The sequence below is a fragment of the Bombina bombina genome, unplaced genomic scaffold, assembly GCF_027579735.1.
Source record: "Bombina bombina isolate aBomBom1 unplaced genomic scaffold, aBomBom1.pri scaffold_487, whole genome shotgun sequence".
NCBI lineage: Eukaryota > Metazoa > Chordata > Amphibia > Anura > Bombinatoridae > Bombina > Bombina bombina.
This window is the reverse complement of record NW_026511666.1, coordinates 27,512-44,200: the sequence shown is the minus strand read 5'-3', so window position 1 is coordinate 44,200 and position 16,689 is coordinate 27,512. Positions and strand designations below refer to the sequence as shown.

At 42.1% G+C, this 16,689-nt stretch overlaps 1 protein-coding gene across 2 annotated transcripts in view; it reads right to left on the bottom strand.

Annotated features, from left to right (window-relative positions):
* The window catches only part of LOC128643898 (dynamin-2), a gene marked incomplete at its 5' end in the record, with an annotated part of 254,650 nt that overhangs the window by 211,587 nt on the left and 26,374 nt on the right, over nucleotides 1-16,689 (bottom strand).

Below are 16,689 nucleotides of genomic sequence, written 5' to 3'. Positions count from 1 at the left end.
AATGTTTGTCCAGAAAGGCAAATCTCAGGAATCTGTGATGGTCCCTGTAAATAGGAACATGAAGATACGCATCCTTTAGGTCTATGGTTGTCATGAACTGACCCTCTTGTACTAAAGAAAGAATGGAGCGTATAATCTCCATCTTGTAGGATGGAACTTTGAGAAACTTGTTTAGACACTTCAAGTCTAGAATGGGACTCCCTCTTTTTGTGAACCACAAATAGTTTGGAGCAGAACCCGAGACCCTGTTCCTGCACTGGAACTATCACTCAAAGAGAGGAAAGATGTTGTATACATTTCAAGAATGCCTTTCTTTATCTGGTCTGCAGATAATCGAAAGATGGAATCTGCCTCTGGGAGGAAAAGTCTTGAATTCCAATTTGTAACCCTGGGATACTATGTCCACAGTCCATGGATCTGTGACATCTCATATCCAGGCTTGAGAGAACTAAGAAAGTAAGTCTGCCCCCCACCTGATCTGATCCCGGATCGGAGGGAAACCCTTCATGCTGATTTGGAATCAGCTGCGGGTTTCTTTGATTGTTTCCCCTTGTTTCAAGACTGATTGAGTTTTCAAGAAGACTTGGATTGTTCCTGCTTAAAAGAAGAAGGGGAAGGCTTTCCTCTGAAGTTACGAAAGGAAGGAAAATTACTCTGATGTCCTTTAGGCCTATTCTTCTTATCTTGAGGTAGAAAAGACCCTTTTCCACCCGTAATATCAGAGATAAATTCTGCCAAACCGGGTCCAAACAAGGGTTTGCCCTTGTAAGGAATGGCCAGAAGCTTGACATTAGAGGAAACGTCCGCAGATCAGGATTTCAACCATAACGCCCTGCGGGCTAGGAACTAGAGGTTTTAGCTCCTAGTCTAACAACCTGTAAAATGGCATCTGCAATAAAGGAATTGGCCAATTTAAGAGCTTTAATCCTATCTTGAATTTCATCCAAGGAAGCCTCTACTTGAAGAGAATCAGACAAGGCGTTGAACCAATAAGATGCCGCACTAGTCACAGTGGCAATACACACAGCAGGTTACCATTGGAGACCTTAATGAACATAAATCTTTTTTCAAACAAGCCTCCAGCTTCTTGTCCATCAGATCCTTAAAAGAGCAGCTATCCTCAATAGGAATAGTGGTTCTCTTAGCCAAAGTGGAAATGGCCCTTTCAACTTTGGGTACAGTATACCAAGGGCCTTTAATTGAGTCCTCGACAGGAAACATTTTCTTAAAAATGGGAGACGGGGAAAAAGACACCACTGGTTTCTCCCATTCCTGTGAGATAATCTCCCTAGTATGGTCCGGCACAGGAAAAACCTCCGAAGTGGAAGGTTTATCAAAGAAACTATTAAGTTTACTAGATTTCTTAGGAGTGACAACGACAGGGGTATTGAAGTCATCTAAAGTAGCTAAAACATAATTTATGCTTACCTGATAAATTCCTTTCTCCTGTAGTGTAGTCAGTCCACGGGTCATCATTACTTATGGGATATTAACTCCTCCCCAACAGGAAGTGCAAGAGGATCACCCAAGCAGAGCTGCTACATAGCTCCTCCCCTCTACGTCACACCCAGTCATTCGACCAAGAACCAAACGAGAAAGGAGAAACTATAGGGTGCAGTGGTGACTGGAGTATAATTAAAAAATTTAGACCTGCCTTAAAAAACAGGGCGGGCCGTGGACTGACTACACTACAGGAGAAAGGAATTTATCAGGTAAGCATAAATTATGTTTTCTCCTGTTAAGTGTAGTCAGTCCACGGGTCATCATTACTTATGGGATACCAATACCAAAGCTAAGTACACGGATGACGGGAGGGACAGGCAGGATCTCTATACGGAAGGAACCACTGCCTGAAGAACCTTTCTCCCAAAAACAGCCTCCGAAGAAGCAAAAGTGTCAAATTTGTAAAATTTGGAAAAAGTATGAAGAGAAGACCAAGTTGCAGCCTTGCAAATCTGTTCAACAGAGGCCTCGTTCTTAAAGGCCCAAGTGGAAGCCACAGCTCTAGTAGAATGAGCTGTAATCCTTTCAGGAGGTTGCTGTCCAGCAGTCTCATAGGCTAAACGTATTATGCTACGAAGCCAAAAGGATAGAGAGGTAGCAGATGCTTTTTGACCTCTCCTCTGTCCAGAATAAACGACAAACAGGGAAGAAGTTTGTCGAAAATCTTTAGTTGCCTGTAAATAAAATTTCAGGGCACGGACTACATCTAGATTGTGCAGAAGAAGGGTTAGGACACAATGATGGAACAACAATCTCTTGATTGATATTCTTGTTAGTGACTACCTTAGGTAAGAACCCAGGTTTAGTACGCAGAACTACCTTATCTGAATGAGAAATCAGATACGGAGAATCACAATGTAAGGCTGATAATTCAGAGACTCTACGAGCCGAGGAAATAGCCATTAAAAACAGAACTTTCCAAGATAACAGCTTGATATCAATGGAGTGAAGGGGTTCAAACGGAACACCCTGTAAAACGTTAAGAACTAAGTTTAAGCTCCACGGCGGAGCAACAGATTTAAACACAGGCTTAATCCTGGCCAAAGCCTGACAAAAAGCCTGAACGTCTGGAACTTCTGACAGACGCTTGTGTAAAAGAATGGACAGAGCTGAGATCTGTCCCTTTAACGAACTAGCAGATAAACCCTTTTCTAAACCTTCTTGTAGAAAAGACAATATCCTAGGAATCCTAACCTTACTCCATGAGTAACCCTTGGATTCGCACCAGTGTAAGTATTTACGCCATATCTTATGGTAAATTTTCCTGGTAACAGGTTTCCTAGCCTGTATTAAGGTATCAATTACTGGCTCTGAAAATCCACGCTTTGATAAAATTAAGCGTTCAATTTCCATGCAGTCAGCTTCAGAGAAATTAGGTTTTGATGTTTGAAAGGACCCTGAATTAGAAGGTCCTGTCTCAGAGGCAGAGACCAAGGTGGACAGGATGACATGTCCACTAGATCTGCATACCAGGTCCTGCGTGGCCACGCAGGCGCTATTAGAATCACTGATGCTTTCTCCTGTTTGATCCTTGCAATCAAACGAGGTAGCATCGGGAAGGGTGGAAACACATAAGCCATCCTGAAGGTCCAAGGTGCTGTCAAGGCATCTATCAGGACCGCTCCCGGGTCCCTGGACCTGGACCCGTAACGAGGAAGCTTGGCGTTCCGGCGAGACGCCATGAGATCCATATCTGGTTTGCCCCAACGTCGAAGTATTTGGGCAAAGACCTTCGGATGAAGTTCCCACTCCCCCGGATGAAAAGTCTGGCGACTTAGGAAATCCGCCTCCCAGTTGTCCACTCCTGGGATGTGGATCGCTGACAGGTGGCAAGAGTGAGACTCTGCCCAGCGAATTATCTTTGATACTTCCATCATCGCTAGGGAACTTCTTGTCCCTCCCTGATGGTTGACGTAAGCCACAGTCGTGATGTTGTCCGACTGAAACCTGATAAACCTCAGAGTTGCTAACTGAGGCCAAGCCAGTAGGGCATTGAGAACTGCTCTCAATTCCAGAATGTTTATTGGAAGGAGACTCTCCTCTTGAGTCCATGATCCCTGAGCCTTCAGGGAATTCCAGACAGCGCCCCAACCTAGAAGGCTGGCGTCTGTAGTTACAATTGTCCAGTCTGGCCTGCTGAAGGGCATCCCCCTGGACAGATGTGGCCGAGAAAGCCACCATAGAAGAGAATCTCTGGTCTCCTGATCCAGATTCAGCGTAGGGGACAAATCTGAGTAATCCCCATTCCACTGACTTAGCATGCACAATTGCAGTGGTCTGAGGTGCAGACGTGCAAAAGGAACTATGTCCATTGCCGCTACCATTAAGCCGATTACCTCCATACATTGAGCCACTGACGGGTGTTGAATGGAATGAAGGGCACGGCAAGCATTTAGAAGCTTTGTTAACCTGTCCTTTGTCAGGTAAATTTTCATTTCTACGGAATCTATAAGAGTCCCCAAGAAGGGAACTCTTGTGAGTGGTAAGAGAGAACTCTTCTCCTTGTTTACTTTCCACCCATGTGATCTCAGAAATGCCAGTACTAACTCTGTATGAGACTTGGCAGTTTGAAAGCTTGACACTTGTATCAGAATGTCGTCTAGGTACGGAGCTACCGAAATTCCTCGCGGTCTTAGTACCGCCAGAAGAGAGCCCAGAACCTTTGTAAAGATTCTTGGAGCCGTAGCCAACCCGAAGGGAAGAGCTACAAACTGGTAATGTTTGTCTAGGAAGGCAAACCTTAGATACCGGTAATGTTCTCTGTGAATCGGTATGTGAAGGTAAGCATCCTTTAAATCCACTGTGGTCATGTACTGACCTCTTTGGATCATGGGTAAAATTGTCCGAATAGTTTCCATCTTGAATGATGGAACTCTTAGGAATTTGTTTAGGATCTTTAAATCCAATATTGGTCTGAAGGTTCCCTCTTTTTTGGGAACCACAAACAGGTTTGAGTAAAACCCTTGTCCGTGTTCCGAACGCGGAACTGGATGGATCACTCCCATTAGTAAAAGGTCTTGTACACAGCGTAGAAACGCCTCTTTCTTTATCTGGTTTGTTGACAACCTTGAAAGGTGAAATCTCCCTTGTGGAGGAGAAGCTTTGAAGTCCAGAAGATATCCCTGAGATATGATCTCCAACGCCCAGGGATCCTGGACATCTCTTGCCCAAGCCTGGGCGAAGAGAGAGAGTCTGCCCCCCACTAGATCCGTTACCGGATCGGGGGCCCTCACTTCATGCTGTCTTAGGGGCAGCAGCAGGCTTTCTGGTCTGCTTGCCCTTGTTCCAGGCCAGGTTAGGTTTCCATCCTTGTCTGTAGCGAGCAACAGCTCCTTCCTGTTTTGGAGCAGAGGAAGTTGAAGCTGCTCCTGCCTTGAAATTGCGAAAGGCACGAAAATTAGACTGTCTAGCCCTGGGTTTGGCTCTGTCTTGAGGCAGGGCATGGCCTTTACCTCCCGTAATATCAGCGATAATTTCTTTCAAACCGGGCCCGAATAAAGTCTGCCCCTTGAAAGGTATGTTAAGTAGTTTCGATTTAGAAGTTACATCAGCTGACCAGGATTTTAGCCACAGCGCTCTGCGTGCCTGAATGGCGAATCCGGAATTCTTAGCCGTAAGTTTAGTTAAATGTACTACGGCATCAGAAATAAATGAATTAGCTAGCTTAAGGGTTTTAAGCTTAAGTGAAATCTCATCTAATGTCGCTGAGTCAAGGGTGTCTTCCAGAGACTCAAACCAAAATGCTGCCGCAGCCGTGACAGGCGCAATGCATGCAAGGGGTTGTAATATAAAACCTTGTTGAACAAACATTTTCTTAAGGTAACCCTCTAACTTTTTATCCATTGGATCTGAAAAAGCACAGCTATCCTCCACCGGGATAGTGGTACGCTTAGCTAAAGTAGAAACTGCTCCCTCCACCTTAGGGACCGTTTGCCATAAGTCCCGTGTGGTGGCATCTATTGGAAACATTTTTCTGAATATAGGAGGGGGTGAGAAAGGCACACCGGGTCTGTCCCACTCCTTAGTAATAATTTCAGTAAGTCTCTTAGGTATAGGAAAAACGTCAGTACTCGTCGGTACCGCAAAATATTTATCCAACCTACACATTTTCTCTGGGATTGCAACTGTGTTACAATCATTCAGAGCCGCTAACACCTCCTCTAGCAATACACGGAGGTTTTCCAGCTTAAACTTAAAATTTGAAATGTCTGAATCCAATTTATTTGGATCAGATCCGTCACCCGCAGAATGAAGCTCTCTGTCCTCATGCTCTGCATATTGTGACGCAGTATCAGACATGGCCCTAGCATTATCAGTATACTCTGTTCTCATCCCAGAGTGATCTCGTTTACCTCTAAGTTCTGGCAATTTAGACAAAACTTCAGTCATAACATTAGCCATGTCTTGTAAAGTGATTTGTAATGGCCGCCCTGATGTACTTGGCGTTACAATATCACGCACCTCCTGAGCGGGAGATGCAGGTACTGACACGTGAGGCAAGTTAGTCGGCATAACTTCCCTCTCGTTGTCTGGTGAATGTTGCTTAACATGTACAGATTGACTTTTATTTAAAGTAGCATCAATGCAATTAGTACATAAATTTCTATTGGGCTCCACCTCGGTTTTTGAACATATTGCACAAAGAGTTTCCTCTGTGTCAGACATGTTTAAACAAACTAGCAATTAGACTAGCAAGCTTGGAAATACTTTTCAACTAAATTTACAAGCAATATGTAAAAACGTTACTGTGCCTTTAAGAAGCACACAAAAACTGTCACAGTTGAATAACAATGAACCGGATTAGTTATATAACCCAAATTTAGCAAAGGATTGCACACATTAGCAATGGATGATTAACCCTTAATATCAGAAAAAAACGTATAACAATTGACAATATAAGCGTTTTTATCACAGTCAAGCACATTCTCACAGGTCTGCTGTGAGTGATTACCTCCCTCAAAACTAGTTTTGAAGACCCCTGAGCTCTGTGGAGACGTCCTGGATCATGCAGGGAGAAAAAGACAGACTGTGACTGAATTTCTGATGCGTAGTAAAAGCGCCAAAATAGGCCCCTCCCACTCACACTACAACAGTGAGGGAAGCTCAGTAAAACTGTTTTAATTTAAAACAACGACAGCCATGTGGAAAATAAAGCCCAAAACAATTTTCACCAAGTACCTCAGATAATTAAACGATTTAACATGCCAGTAAACGTTTAAAATCTAATATATGAAATGTCATTAAAAAGCCTGCTGCTAGTCGCTCCCACTGCAAGTTAGGCTAAAAGTTATATGCATACAGTATTTTCCCAGTGAAGTGCCATTCCCCAGAAATACTTAAGTGTAAACATATATACATGTCAGCCTGATACCAGTTGCTACTACTGCATTTAAGGCTGTACTTACATTATATCGGCATTAGCAGTATTTTCAAAGTCAATTCCATTCCTTAGAAAATAATATACTGCAACATACCTCTTTGCAGGTGAACCTGCCCGCTGTCCCCTGATCTGAAGTTACCTTACTCCTCAGAATGGCCGAGAACAGCAAACGGATCTTAGTTACGTCCGCTAAGATCATATACAAAAAACTCAGGTAGATTCTTCTTCAAATTCTGCCTGAGAAGGAAACAACACACTCCGGTGTCGTTTAAAATAACAAACTTTTGATTGAAGATATAACAAAACATAATTTATGCTTACGTGATAAATTTATTTCTCTTGTAGTGTATCCAGTCCACGGATCATCCATTACTTATGGGATATTAACTCCTCCCTAACAGGAAGTGCAAGAGGATTCACCCAGCAGAGCTGCTATATAGCTCCTCCCCTAACTGCCATTACCAGTCATTCGACCGAAAACATGCAGAGAAAGGAAAACCATAGGGTGCAGTGGTGACTGTAGTTTAATGGAAAAATTACCTGCCTTAAAGTGACAGGGCGGGCCGTGGACTGGATACACTACAAGAGAAATAAATTTATCAGGTAAGCATAAATTATGTTTTCTCTTGTTAAGTGTATCCAGTCCACGGATCATCCATTACTTATGGGATACCAATACCAAAGCTAAAGTACACGGATGACGGGAGGGACAGGCAGGCTCTTTATACGGAAGGAACCACTGCCTGAAGAACCTTTCTCCCAAAAACAGCCTCCGAAGAAGCAAAAGTGTCAAATTTGTAAAATTTGGAAAAAGTATGAAGAGAAGACCAAGTTGCAGCCTTGCAAATCTGTTCAACAGAAGCCTCATTCTTAAAGGCCCAAGTGGAAGCCACAGCTCTAGTAGAATGTGCTGTAATTCTTTCAGGAGGCTGCTGTCCAGCAGTCTCATAGGCTAACCGTATTATGCTACGAAGCCAAAAGGAGAGAGAGGTAGCCGAAGCTTTTTGACCTCTCCTCTGACCAGAATAAACGACAAACAGGGAAGACGTTTGTCGAAAATCCTTAGTTGCCTGTAGATAAAATTTCAGGGCACGGACTACATCTAGATTGTGTAGCAGACGTTCCTTTTTCGAAGAAGGATTAGGACACAAAGATGTAACCACAATCTCTTGATTGATATTCCTGTTAGTGACCACCTTAGGTAGGAACCCAGGTTTAGTACGCAGAACTACCTTGTCTGAATGAAAAATCAGATAAGGAGAAACACAATGTAAGGCAGATAACTCAGAGACTCTTCGAGCCGAGGAAATCGCCATTAAAAACAGAACTTTCCAAGATAACAACTTGATATCAATGGAATGAAGGGGTTCAAACGGAACCCCCTGTAAAACATTAAGAACTAAGTTCTAACTCCATGGTGGAGCAACAGTTTTAAACACAGGCTTGATCCTAGCTAAAGCCTGACAAAAAGCTTGAACGTCCGGAACTTCTGACAGACGTTTGTGTAAAAGAATGGACAGAGCTGAAATCTGTCCCTTTAAGGAACTAGCGGATAAACCCTTTTCTAAACCTTCTTGTAGAAAAGACAATATCCTCGGAATCCTAACCTTACTCCATGAGTAACTCTTGGATTCGCACCAATATAAGTATTTGCGCCATATCTTATGGTAAATCTTTCTGGTAACAGGCTTCCTAGCCTGTATTAAGGTATCAATAACTGACTCAGAAAAACCACGTTTTGATAAAATCAAGCGTTCAATTTCCAAGCAGTCAGCTTCAGAGAAATTAGATTTTGATGTTTGAAATAACCCTGGATCAGAAGGTCCTGTTTCAGAGGTAGCGACCAAGGTGGACAGGATGACATGTCCACTAGATCTGCATACCAAGTCCTGCGTGGCCATGCAGGCGTTATTAGAATCACTGATGCTCTCTCCTGTTTGATTCTGGCAATCAATCGAGGAAGCATCGGGAAGGGTGGAAACACATAAGCCATCCCGAAGGTCCAAGGTGCTGTCAAAGCATCTATCAGAACCGCTCCCGGATCCCTGGATCTGGACCCGTAACGAGGAAGCTTGGCGTTCTGTCGAGACGCCATGAGATCTATCTCTGGTTTGCCCCAACGTCGAAGTATTTGGGCAAAGACCTCCGGATGAAGTTCCCACTCCCCCGGATGAAAAGTCTGACGACTTAAGAAATCCGCCTCCCAGTTCTCCACTCCCGGGATGTAGATTGCTGACAGGTGGCAAGAGTGAGACTCTGCCCAGCGAATTATCTTTGATACTTCCACCATTGCTAGGGAGCTTCTTGTCCCTCCCTGATGGTTGATGTAAGCTACAGTCGTGATGTTGTCCGACTGAAACCTGATGAACCCCCGAGTTGTTAACTGGGGCCAAGCCAGAAGGGCATTGAGAACTGCTCTCAATTCCAGAATGTTTATTGGTAGGAGACTCTCCTCCTGATTCCATTGTCCCTGAGCCTTCAGAGAATTCCAGACAGCGCCCCAACCTAGTAGGCTGGCGTCTGTTGTTACAATTGTCCAGTCCGGCCTGCTGAATGGCATCCCCCTGGACAGATGTGGCCGAGAAAGCCACCATAGAAGAGAATTTCTGGTCTCTTGATCCAGATTCAGAGTAGGGGACAAGTCTGAGTAATCCCCATTCCACTGACTTAGCATGCACAATTGCAGCGGTCTGAGATGTAGACGTGCAAAGGGTACTATGTCCATTGCTGCTACCATTAAGCCGATCACCTCCATGCATTGAGCTACTGACGGGTGTTGAATGGAATGAAGGACACGGCATGCATTTTGAAGCTTTGTTAACCTGTCTTCTGTCAGGTAAATCTTCATTTCTACAGAATCTATAAGAGTCCCCAAGAAGGGAACTCTTGTGAGTGGAAAGAGAGAACTCTTCTTTTCGTTCACCTTCCATCCATGCGACCTTAGAAATGCCAGTACTAACTCTGTATGAGACTTGGCAGTTTGAAAGCTTGAAGCTTGTATCAGAATGTCGTCTAGGTACGGAGCTACCGCAATTCCTCGCGGTCTTAGTACCGCCAGAAGAGCACACAGAACCTTTGTGAAGATTCTCGGAGCCGTAGCCAATCCGAATGGAAGAGCTACAAACTGGTAATGCCTGTCTAGAAAGGCAAACCTTAGATACTGGTAATGATCTTTGTGAATCGGTATGTGAAGGTAAGCATCCTTTAAATCCACTGTGGTCATGTACTGACCCTTTTGGATCATGGGTAAAATTGTCCGAATAGTTTCCATTTTGAACGATGGAACTCTTAGGAATTTGTTTAGGATCTTTAAATCCAAGATTGGCCTGAAAGTTCCCTCTTTTTTGGGAACCACAAACAGATTTGAGTAAAACCCTTGTCCTTGTTCCGACCGCGGAACCGGATGGATCACTCCCATTAATAAAAGATCTTGTACGCAGCGTAGAAACGCCTCTTTCTTTATTTGGTTTGTTGACAACCTTGACAGATGAAATCTCCCTCTTGGGGGAGAGAATTTGAAGTCTAGAAGGTATCCCTGAGATATGATCTCTAACGCCCAGGGATCCTGGACATCTCTTGCCCAAGCCTGGGCGAAGAGAGAAAGTCTGCCCCCCACTAGATCCGTTCCCGGATCGGGGGCCCTCGATTCATGCTGTCTTAGGGGCAGCAGCAGGTTTCCTGGCCTGCTTGCCCTTGTTCCAGGACTGGTTAGGTCTCCAGCCTTGTCTGTAGCGAGCAACAGCTCCTTCCTGTTTTGGTGCAGAGGAAGTTGATGCTGCTCCTGCTTTGAAATTACGAAAGGAACGAAAATTAGACTGTCTAGCCTTAGGTTTGGCTCTGTCTTGAGGCAGGGCATGGCCTTTACCTCCTGTAATGTCAGCGATAATTTCTTTCAAACCGGGCCCGAAAAAGGTCTGCCCTTTGAAAGGTATATTAAGCAATTTAGATTTAGAAGTAACGTCAGCTGACCAGGATTTTAGCCACAGTGCTCTGCGTGCCTGAATGGCGAATCCGGAATTCTTAGCCATAAGTTTAGTTAAATGTACTACGGCATCTGAAATAAATGAGTTAGCTAACTTAAGGGCTTTAAGCTTGTGTGTAATCTCATCTAATGGAGCTGATTCAAGTGTCTCTTTCAGAGACTCAAACCAAAATGCTGCTGCAGCCGTGACAGGCGCAATGCATGCAAGAGGTTGCAATATAAAACCTTGTTGAACAAACATTTTCTTAAGGTAACCCTCTAACTTTTTATCCATTGGATCTGAAAAGGCACAGCTATCCTCCACCGGGATAGTGGTACGCTTAGCTAAAGTAGAAACTGCTCCCTCCACCTTAGGGACCGTTTGCCATAAGTCCCGTGTGGTGGCGTCTATTGGAAACATCTTTCTAAATATCGGAGGGGGTGAGAACGGCACACCGGGTCTATCCCACTCCTTAGTAACAATTTCAGTAAGTCTCTTAGGTATAGGAAAAACGTCAGTACTCGCCGGTACCGCAAAATATTTATCCAACCTACACATTTTCTCTGGTATTGCAACTGTGTTACAATCATTCAGAGCCGCTAACACCTCCCCTAGTAATACACGGAGGTTTTCCAGCTTAAATTTAAAATTTGAAATATCTGAATCCAGTTTGTTTGGATCAGAACCGTCACCCGCAGAATGAAGCTCTCCGTCCTCATGTTCTGCAAATTGTGACGCAGTGTCTGACATGGCCCTAATATTATCAGCGCACTCTGTTCTCACCCCAGAGTGATCACGCTTACCTCTTAGTTCTGGTAATTTAGCCAAAACTTCAGTCATAACAGTAGCCATATCCTGTAATGTGATTTGTAATGGCCGCCCAGATGTACTCGGCGCTTACAATATCACGCACCTCCCGAGCGGGAGATGCAGGTACTGACACGTGAGGCGAGTTAGTCGGCATAACTCTCCCCTCGTTGTTTGAAGAAATATGTTCAATTTGTACAGATTGACTTTTATTTAAAGTAGCATCAATACAGTTAGTACATAAATTTCTATTGGGCTCCACTTTGGCTTTAGCACATATAGCACAGATATCTTCCTCTGAATCAGACATGTTTAACACACTAGCAAATAAACTAGCAACTTGGAAATACTTTTCAAGTAATTTACTATAATATGAAAACGTACTGTGCCTATAAGAAGCACAGAAAAAGTTATGACAGTTGAAAATTAATAAACTGAAAAGTTATAGCATCAAATCTTTGTAAAAAACACAATTTTAGCAAAGGATTGCTCCCATTAGCAAAGGATAACTAACCCTGATAGCAGAAAAAAAAATAAAAAAATACAGAAATAAACGTTTTTTTTTTATCACAGTCAACTACAATCTCACAGCTCTGCTGTGAGTGATTACCTCCCTCAAAACAAGTTTTGAAGACCCCTGAGTTCTGTAGAGATGAACCGGATCATGCAGGGAAGACAATAAACTTCTGACTGAATTTTTTGATGCGTAGCAAAAGCACCAAAAAAGGTCCCTCCCCCTCACACATAACAGTGAGAGAGATCAGTAAACTGTCATAAATTAAATAAAACGACTGCCAAGTGGAAAAAAATAGTGCCCAAAACATTTTTTCACCCAGTACCTCAGAAGATTAAACGATTTTACATGCCAGCAAAAAACGTTTAACATTAATAAATTGAGTGTTATTAAAAAGCCTGTTGCTAGTCCCTGCAAATTAGGCTAAAGTTTTATGCATACAGTATAATTCCAGTGAAGTGCCATTCCCCAGAATACTGTAGTGTAAAATATACATACATGACAGCCTGATACCAGTTGCTGCTACTGCATTTAAGGCTGAGTTTACATTATATCGGTATGGCAGAATTTTCTCATCAATTCCATTGTCAGAAAATAATAAGCTGCTACATACCTCTTTGCAGATTAATCTGCCCGCTGTCCCCTGATCTGAAGTTTACCTCTCCTCAGATGGCCGAGAAACAGCAATATGATCTTAACTACTCCGGCTAAAATCATAGAAAAACTCAGGTAGATTCTTCTTCAAATTCTACCAGAGAAGGAATAACACACTCCGGTGCTATTATAAAATAACAAACTTTTGATTGAAGGTATGAAACTAAGTATAATCACCACAGTCCTCTCACACATCCTATCTATTCGTTGGGTGCAAGAGAATGACTGGTAATGGCAGTTAGGGGAGGAGCTATATAGCAGCTCTGCTGGGTGAATCCTCTTGCACTTCCTGTTGGGGAGGAGTTAATATCCCATAAGTAATGGATGATCCGTGGACTGGATACACTTAACAAGAGAAACTAAGTTTAATCACCACAGTCCTCTCACACATCCTATCTATTAGTTGGGTGCAAGAGAATGACTGGGTGTGACGTAGAGGGGAGGAGCTATGTAGCAGCTCTGCTTGGGTGATCCTCTTGCACTTCCGGTTGGGGAGGAGTTAATATCCCATAAGTAATGAAGACCCGTGGACTGACTACACTTAACAGGAGAAAACCTCCTTTAACAATACATGAAGGTGTTCAAGCTTAAATCTGAAGGATACCACCTCAGTCTCAGAAGAAGGAATTATACTGTCTGAATCTGAGATTTCACCCTCAGAAAGTCCCGATGTATCTTCCTCATCAGACTTATGAGAAAGGGCAACTTAGGAAGCAGAACTGAGGAAAGGCATCTTACCTTCTGAATTTCTAGATTTCCTCTTGCTTTTTCCCTGTAGTCTGGGAATGGCAGCTAATGCCGCAGATACCTGGTAAGCAATTTCTGCTTTTAAATAAACTCCACCAGGAGTTATAGAGGAATCACAGGGCACTGCATGTGACGCCATTGAGGCTTGGGAGGTAGCAGGAGTAAGGGAAGGTATTATATTAACAGCATCATCCTGAGAGACATTAGGCTCTTGCTCTATATCAGACATGTTGTGAAACAGTAAATAAACTTGCACAGATAAGTTTCAAAGATTTTAATATTTAATTAAAATAAGCCAAGGAAAAAATACACTTTAACTTTTATCCCAAATTAGGATCGATCCCCAGCTAAAATTATGTGAGAATGGTTAAGAAAAAACATTTAATAAACATTAAATAAACTTCTAAAATACACCTCAGGCAACCCCACACCTCAATTACTGAGGTGCCTTACCACTACCAATTAAGACCGGCTCACCCAGAAATGGAGAAAAACAACTTTTTCTTCAGAAACGTTATGAAATAAAGCCGGTCATGTGACCGCAACTGCCACGCTCAAATTACTGCTGCGACACAGAGAGGCACTAAAAATAGCTTCCTGGTACACTAAGTACCAGAAATATCCAGTTTTTCAAACCGGACAGTTTAAAATGTTGCATCGTTTTATTTTAAAGCAATGGGGAAATGAATAAGCTGCTAAAAAATAAAATGCAGCCTTACTTTCAGTTTAAACTTGTATTGTTTTAATCAAGTAAATATGTGTCAGAAAATAAAGCCTAATAAAAACATTTTACCCTTTCTGTTTAAGAGAGTTTAAATGTTAGTCTCACACATGCTACAGTGCCTGCTTCATGCCTCAGTGTAACCCAAAGAACAGAATTATGTATGTCCCAATAAAAAAAGCATTGTCTTTTAATTTGCTAAGTGCATGGTCTCCCCAACTGGAAGAAAAAGCACTTACCTGCTCCACTGTCTGGTATGTAGACAGTTACAAGGTATGAGAAGACACAGTTCCTCAGAGACCTTTGAAAAAGAAAGAACAGAGTAGCCAACTCTGACTTTCTCAACTAGGGCAGCAATTATTAGGAAAACGCAGTAAGTACCTCTTTACAAGTTCCTAACTGCTTTAAAGCCAAACTTGCTTGTAGATGAAATCGCAATTTTTCTTCAGACACCTAAACTTCACCTCCTCCATGCACCGAAGGCAAAAGAAATGACTGGTGGTTGTGGTACGGGAGTGATACTTAGCAGTTTAACTGTGGTGCTCTTTGCCTCCTCCTGCTGACCAGGAGTGATATCCCCAACAGCAATTACTCAAGCCATGGACTGACCATATCTTAGGAAAGAAACTAAGATATTATTACATATAAAAATAACTTGTGTGTTTGTATATTTGTAACAATGGCACCACATGTACGAACTCGAAGCTGATCGCGGTGCTGACAGGGGTGACTGACGTGTATAGCAAAAATTCCAATGAGTGCCAGCACACATGCACGTGGCACAGATTAAATGTTTAAAAATAAGTCTAATAGTGCCTTTAAAGAGAAGGTCAATTTTGATGAATTAGTGCACATTTTTTAATAATCCTATTAAAAACAAGGGCACTTTAAATCATCAAAATTGACATTTCACTCGTTTCCTTCAAAAACGTACCTTTTAATCCTGGCAGCCACTCCAACACTTCCTCCGCCCGTCGCAAGCCGTCTTCACGGGTCCAAAATGACGAATCTGGCTTCCTCCAATCACGGCGTTGCATCAGGCCAAGATTCCCCCGGGAGGGAAGCGTGATTGGAGGAAGCCGGATTCGTCATTTCTGATGTCTGCAGAGGCTTCCAACAGCTGGGGGAATCGCTGGAGCGGCTGCCAGGATTAAAAGGTTTTTGAAGAAAACAAGTGAAATGTGAATTTTGATGAATTAAAGTGCCCTTGATTTTAATAGGTTTATTAAAAACCGGGCACTAATTCATCAAAATTGACCTTCCCTTTAAAAACAAAAATGAAATCCAAATGTTTCCCTCCATGATTCTGATACAGTGTACCAGTTTTCTTCTATTATCCAACTTAATTTGTTCTCAAGGTTTCCTTTTTTGAAAAGCAGGTAAGCAAGCTCTGGAGCACTAGATGTCAGCAGTCTTTATTTGTATGCAGTGCTCTAAAAATGTGCAAGCTACCTATCTAGGTATGCTCTTTAACAAAGCAAATTTGATAATAGAAGTAAATCAGAAACTTTTTCCCTTTAATTGTATGGTCTTAATCATGAATGTCTAATGTCCCTTTAAACAGACTTGGCATACTATTGTCTACCATGTCCATTTTAATTTACCCATTAAAGGGACAGTAAAGTCATAAATAGACATTAATGATTTAGTCAGAGCACACAATTTTAAACAACTTTTTAAATTTACTTATTTAATATGGCTTATTCTCTTGTTATCCTTTGCTGAAAGGTTTATCTCGGAAATTTCAGGAGCAGAAAAGAACCTATATTCTAACTGCTGATTGGTGGATGCATATATATATATATATATATATATATATATATATATATATATATATATATATATATATATATATATATATATATATATATATATATATACACACATACACAGATTGGCATTGCCTCACCCATGTGTTCAGTTAGAAACCAGTAGTGAATTGCTGTTCCTTCGACAAATGATACCAAGAGAATGAAGCAAATTTGATAATAGAAGTAAATTGCAAAATTTGTTTAAAATTGTATGTAGCTAAATCATGAAAGAAAATGTTTGGTGTTTCATGTCCCTTTAACTTCAACACTGATAAACCAGACAGGGCAGAAGAGTTTATAATGTTTGTGCAGGAAACATTTCAGATTGAGGTGTGTAGAAATGATTACACAGAGAAACGGTGCATCTTCCACTATAATTTAAGATAAAAAAAAACCTGTTCATTATGTGTTCTTTAGAAAGAGGGGAAAAAAGGTCTGCAGACTAAATACCCCTATCCCTAATACCCCTATATGCTAAAGATATTGATCTAGATGATTTTACAGTAAACAATATTTAACATGAAAATGAATGCATAAACCAATATAGACACACAAACAGAGCTGGAAGTTCCTACTGGTTTTAGACTAGT